Source organism: Piliocolobus tephrosceles, unplaced genomic scaffold (genome assembly GCF_002776525.5).
Source record: "Piliocolobus tephrosceles isolate RC106 unplaced genomic scaffold, ASM277652v3 unscaffolded_21912, whole genome shotgun sequence".
Taxonomy (NCBI): domain Eukaryota; kingdom Metazoa; phylum Chordata; class Mammalia; order Primates; family Cercopithecidae; genus Piliocolobus; species Piliocolobus tephrosceles.
The window spans coordinates 796-7,388 of NW_022304213.1; the positions used below are offsets into that span (position 1 = coordinate 796).

A 6,593-nucleotide genomic window follows, 5' to 3' on the forward strand; every position below is an offset into this window, starting at 1 on the left:
CAGACAAGCTAAGTCACAGACTGTACAGGGTAACATGTTTGATACTATCTAGGCATTGAGTGTATGAGTTAAACCAGTAAGAGTTACAATGTTTCACTCTTCTCAGTAGCAAGGCTAGGATGTTTAACAGCCCCTCTCAAAGTGCCCCCAGAGCCCAATCACTGCAGCAAACAGAGCTTTTGATCTAAAGTTAGAGTGTGTACAGTCCACCTCAGGTTCTCATACAGCAGGTGGCCATGGCTGCTGCCACGCTGGGAGAGACAGATGGGGTCAGGCCTGGTTCCGGGTCTGAAGGGGGTCTTGTTTTGGTCCCTTGGTTTTTAGGTTAATCCAATGGCTGGAACTTTGTTAATTGGGAGGCCCACCCTGCCTGGGAGGGAAGAAGAGTGATGTGAAGAGTTGGAAAGGGCTCTGAGTAGATGTTTCCAAGGTTGCCTGCCCACTACTAAGCATTCTGAACAGCCAGTAAGCAAAATGCCATTAAGTATCATAAAGATGTTGTCTTGAATTCTTGTATTTTAAAAAAGGCTTCAGACTAGTCATTGCAAAAAACAGTAAATAAAATGTGTTACTAGCCACTTGGATGGAAAATAGAGATTTTAGTATCCATAAAATGGGCCAGGCACAGTGGCTCATGTCTGTAATCCCAGCACTTTGGGAGGCCAAGGCGGGTGGATCATCTGAGGTGAGGAGTTCAAGACCAGCCTGGACAACATGGTGAAACCCCGTCTCTACTAAAAATACAAAAAATTAGCCGGGTATGGTGGCAGGAGCCTGTAATCCCAGCTACTCAGGAGACTGAGGCAGGAGAATCGCTTGAACCCAGGAGGCAGAGGTTGCAATGAGCCGAGACCGTGCAATTGCAGTCCAGCCTGGGCAACAAGAGCAAAACTCCGTCTCAAAAAAAAATCTACAAAATGGTGTAAAGACGATCTTGCCTATACAGCTTGCCTAGAAAGCTAGGCTTAGATGTATAAAATTTCATTTTCAAAAAAGAGTTGTTAGGCTGGGCGCGGTGGCTCAAGCCTGTAATCCCAGCACTTTGGGAGGCCAAGACGGGTGGATCACGAAGTCAGGAGATCGAGACCATCCTGGCAAACACGGTGAAACCCCGTCTCTACTAAAAAATACAAAAAACTAGCCGGGCGAGGTGGCGGGCGCCTGTAGTCCCAGCTACTCGGGAGGCTGAGGCAGGAGAATGGCGTGAACCCGGGAGGCGGAGCTTGCAGTGAGCTGAGATCCGGCCACTGCACTCCAGCCTGGGTGACAGAGCGAGACTCCATCTCAATAAAAATAAAAAGAGTTGTTATACCTCAGTGATGTGGCAAGAGGAATAAAAGCCCCCCCCACCTCATTCATGAGGAACTTCTTAGAAGCACGTGCTCTGGGCAAGATGCCCCACTAGTCTGGGATTTCTCCTGATGCTGCCAGAAACCAACCTAGTACATGTTTCTGGTTCTCCCCAACATCTCCCACATTCAAGCTTCTACTTAGACCTTCAGTACCATTTCTTCCCATTTTCTGCCTATGAGTTATCTACCCTGCAAGGACTAAAGCAGGCCTGCACTACCCCAGAGCTCTATTTGAAAGAAACTTCTTTTCTCTCCATATTCACAGCACATTCACTGCCTTTCTCCCTGGTATTTGTGTAACTTTGTTTGGATTATTGTTAGTTATTTGCACGGTTGTTTATTATCAGGGGAAGTCCCTGACTTATCTCCATACCCACCTCTGGTCAGTAAGTATTTGTAGAAGTCCATTATCTGATTAGATTAAGAGAAGAGGCAGAGCTGTCTGGAAGCAATGAGCAACTAAAACTAGATGGGGAAATACAAGTTGATAATAAGGTGAGGAATATTTTGGCTATAGCCCAAAGAGGCCCAGACTGAAGAAATAAACCTGTAATTTCAGCACTTTTGTCCAGAGCAGTTCAGGCTTCTTTTCTCAGGACTGGATCAGAGAGAAACTGCTGGCCGATGCTGTGGCTCTTACTCAGATCTAAGGGCAGCATGTTGCCTAAACTAGTAAATTATTTTATTGGACTAAATTGTAACTGTGTTTCAGTCCTTAAGAATGGGGACACCAAACATGCTATGTGGTACATTTTTTCTGTGTTACTATTGAGGTTTGAATTGTTATTCCTGACATTGACAACTTACAGTTTATAATACTGAGGTGTTATTTAGGAAAACAAATGGGCCTGCAGATTTTGATGTAAATGCAACTGTATGTGTCTGTTGTGAAAGCCACCAGCAGACTTGCATGGTTGATTGTAGTATCAGGGTGTCCAGTCACCCATCTCAAAACCCAGAGTATTACATATCTAGCTTAATTGGTAGGTTTTAAGACAAAAGGAGCTGAGGCTCATCACAGCAAAACAACAGGTAGTCCCTAGGAAGTCACGAGGGAATGAGCTTGAATAAATTTGTTACCTTGTTGGTTGGCAGACGTACTTGGAGTGTGTATCTTAAGCTGTTGGTTTTTCATGGGCATCTTTCTGTTTTGAGCAAAGGCGGCTTCAATGATCCATCCTAAAGAGGTGCCCCCTGAGGCCATCTTGCTGGCAGTCTACCTTGAGCTGCAGAATGGTGAGTAATTCTCTCTGTTTAGGACTGTATCCCTTCAAAGAGCCCGAAATTTTTTGGTTGGGGGACAGGGTCTCACTGTGTTGCCCAGGCTAGAGTGCAGTGGTACCATCAGAGCTTACTGCAGCCTCCAAACTCCTGGGCTCAAGCAGCCTTCCCACCTCAGCCTCCCAGGTAGCTAGGACTACAGGTGCACACCACTGAGCCCAACTAATTTTTTTAAATTTTTTGTGGAGATGTGGTCTCGCTTTGTTGGCCAGGCTGCTCTTGAACTCATGGGCTCAAGCAATCTCCCATCTTACCCTCCCTAGTAGCTGGGATGACAAGCATAAGCCACCATGCCCAGCCAAGGCTGAGATTTTTAATGTCTGTTTTTTCTCTTCAGATTCAAAACTTTGCCTTCCTTGAAGATATGACCCATCAAATTTTTTTTTTTTTTTTTTTTCTTTGAGATGGAGTCACTCTCTGTCACCCAGGCTAGAGTGCAGTGGCACTATCTCAGCTCACTGCAACCTCCGCCTCCCGGGTTCAAGGTTCAAGAGATTCTACTGACTCAGCCTCTCGAGTAACTGGGATTACAGGTGCCCGCCACCATGCCTGGTTAATTTTTGTATTTTTAGTAGATTAGTCCTGAGATTACAGGAGTGAGCCAGAGCGGACGACCCATCAAATTCTTCTACATAAAAATATAGTTAGGAGGTGGGCGCAGTGGTGCATGCCTATAATACCAGCACTTTGGGAGGCTGAGGTGGGCTGATCACCAGAGTCCAGGAGTTTAAGACCAACCTGGGCAACATGGCAAAACCCCATCTCTACAAAAAATACAAAAATTAGCTGGATGTGGTGGTGTGCACCTGTAGTTCCAGCTACTCGGAAGGCTGAGATAGGAGGATCACTTGAGCCCTGGAGGTTGAGGCTGCAGTGAGCTGAGATCATGCCAGAATGAGACCTTGTCTAAAAAAATAATAGGCCGGGCGCAGTGGTTCACACCTGTAATCCCAGCACTGGGAGGCCGACGTGGGTGGATCATTTGAGGTCAGGAGTTTGAAACCTGCCTAGCCAACATGGTGAAACCCCATCTCTACTAAAAATACAAAAATTAGCCAGGCGTGCTGGCGCACGCCTGTAATCCCAGGAATTCAGGAGCTGAAGCAGGAGAATCGCTTAAGCCTGGGAGGTGGGAGGTTGCGGTGAGCCGAGACACACCACTGCACTCCAGTCTGGGCAACAGAGTGAGACCGTGTCTCAAATAGTAATAATAATAAATATCTATATCTAGATAGATAGATTGATTGATAGATATAGTTGGGGAGTTTTTGGTGTCCTACAAATACTCCTTACAAGTTAAGCTTATCTCCTTTTATCTGAGAAAATACAGAATCATAACTTCTGACACTTAATTATAATTAATCCCTATTAACCTTTCTCATAGGCAGCTAAATGACTAATTGAGAACATGAGTTAGAATGTAGTTGCTTAGAGTTGTACACCATAGTATTTTCAACACATATATTAACGAGTTTTACAGTAAGCCAGTTCTTGCTGAGAATTATTTATTCAGACATAAATTCAGGTCATGCCTCTAGGGCACATACGATCTGCAAGATGTATCTCACTAGAAGAAAGGCTGTCGGATCTAGATATGAGATAGCATGAAGTAGAAAAGAGACATGAATGAGAGAGATTAGAAGGGACAGAAATAGGCCGGGTGCAGTGGCTCACTCATGCCTGTAATCCCAACACTTTGGGAGGCCGAGGCGGGCGGATCACGGGGTCAGGAGATCAAGACCATCCTGGCTAACATGGTGAAATCCTGTCTCTACTAAAAATACACAAAATTAGCTGGGCGTGTTGGCACGCAGTTGTAGTTCCAGCTACTCAGGAGGCTAAGGCAGGAGAATTGCTTGAATCCTGGAGGTGGAGGGAGATCACGCCACTGCACTCCAGCCTGGACAACAGAGCGAGACTCCCATCTCAAAAAACAAAAAAAGGGGACAGAAATGAAGTCACAGCCAGGCGTGGAGTCCTAGCTACCCTGGAGGCTGAGGCAGGAGGATTGCTTAAGGCCAAGAGTTCAAGGCTATAGTGTGCAGTATTGCTCCTGTGAACAGTCACTGCACTCCAGCCTCGGCAACATAGTGAGACCCTGTCTCTTTTTTAAAAAATAAAGGCTGGGCATAGTAGCTCATGCTTGTAATCCCAGCTACTCTGGAGGCTGAGGCAGGAGAATCGCTTGAACCTGAGAGATGGAGGTTGCCGTGAGCCATAATCGCCCCACTGCACTCCAGCCTGGGCCTCAGAACAAGACTCTGTCTCAAAGAAAACCCAGTGTTCAAAGGCATAACTCCTTGTTGACCATGGGAACTCTTACAAGGCTTCCCTTTTTTTTAATAGCTGAAGAAGGGGTCTTAAGTACCTGGAACCCAGCTGGACTTAGCCTCCTTAAAGATGTGATTAGGGTTAGTGCATTGCCCTAGATTGTTTCATTGTTTTTTGTTTGTTTTGAGACAGGGTCTTACTTTGTCACCCAGGCTGGAATGTAGTGGCGTGATCTCAGCTCACGGCAGCCTTGACCTCCCAGGTTCAAGCAGCCCTCCTGCCTCAGCCCTCCACTAGTTGGGACTACAGACATACACCACCACGCCCAGCTAATTTTTGTATTTTTCCTGGAGAACGGGGTTTCACCATGTTACCCAAGCTGGTCTCAAACTCCTGAGCCCAGGCGATCTGCCCACCTCGGCCTCCCAAAGTGCTAGGGTTACAGATGTGAACCAACCCTCCAAGCTGATCATTTCTTTTATACAGCCCACCTGTAACAAGTTCTCTATCTAGGCTGTACCTTAGAATCACTGGGAAACTTTTAAAAATTCCATTGCCCGGCCGGGCGCGGTGGCTCACGCCTATAATCCCAACACTTTGGGAGTTCAAGGCGGGCAGATCACGAGGTCAGGAGATCGAGACCATCCTGGCTAACATGGTGAAACCCCGTCTCTACTAAAAATACAAAAAATTAGCCGGGCGTGGTGGCGGGCGCCTGTAGTCCCAGCTACTCGGGAGGCTGAGGCAGGAGAATGGCGTGAACCTGGGAGGCAGAGGTTGCAGTGAACCGAGATGGTGCCCCTGCACTCCAGCCTGGGGACAGAAGGAGACTCCATCTCAAAAAAAAAAAAAAAAATTCCATTGCCCGGGCCATGCCCTACATGACTTAAATTGGAATTTCTGGGGATAAGATGGAGGCTTTATGGGATTCCAGTGTACAGCCAAGGCTGCAGATGACGGCTCTTCTAGATCATCTTTTACCTCCCTAGCAGGATTCTCATGGCTTGCTTTGTGTGTGGTAGTATTGTTGCATGCTTTTTTAACGGGAAGTGTTTTTATAGGTAATACTCAGCTGGCCTTACAGATCATCAAAAGGAATCAGCTGCTCCCTGCAGTGAAAACACACTCTGAAGTGAGAAAGAAGCCAGTGTTTCAGCCTGTCCACCCGATCCAGCCCATCCAAATGCCGGCTTTCACCACTGTGCAGAGAAAGTGATACTTCGCTTTTGGAAAACTGTTACCTGAGACCCAGGGGAGTATTTACTGGCCATTTTACTTGTATCACAGCAGAATGAATAAAAGATGGTGAAGGCTGTTAATTTTGAGACGGTTCTACCCCTGACTTTTTGCCAAAAGCTTACTTAAAATTAAGGATTTACTAAGTCATCATCAGCTGTTTTTCTTAATTTCAGCCAGACTATTAATTTTGAGACATTATGTAATATATGCCATAGGCAATTAAAACATAATTTTATCAGAAGTCTTTTCTTGACTCTTAGATTATTTTAGCATCTGAGGTTTTGTGTTAATGTTTAAAAATTGACAAAGAAGAACATCAACAGTAAATAGCCAATTCAGAAGCTGACCTGGGAGTGAAGGGGAGGGAAAGAGAGTTGATGTGTTTTATGTCTAGTGATGACTGAAAAGACCAGAAAATGTGTTGAGAAATTTGGTTAAGAAGACACAACT

General features: G+C 45.8%; 1 long non-coding RNA gene across 1 annotated transcript; it reads left to right on the forward strand.

Annotated features, from left to right (window-relative positions):
- Nucleotides 1-1,188: 1,188 nt before the first annotated feature.
- On the forward strand, nt 1,189-6,384 carry LOC111533711. Its single transcript, XR_002728948.2, has 2 exons — nt 1,189-2,588; nt 5,966-6,384. It is a non-coding gene; the product is annotated as an uncharacterized LOC111533711 (long non-coding RNA).
- Nucleotides 6,385-6,593: the final 209 nt, after the last annotated feature.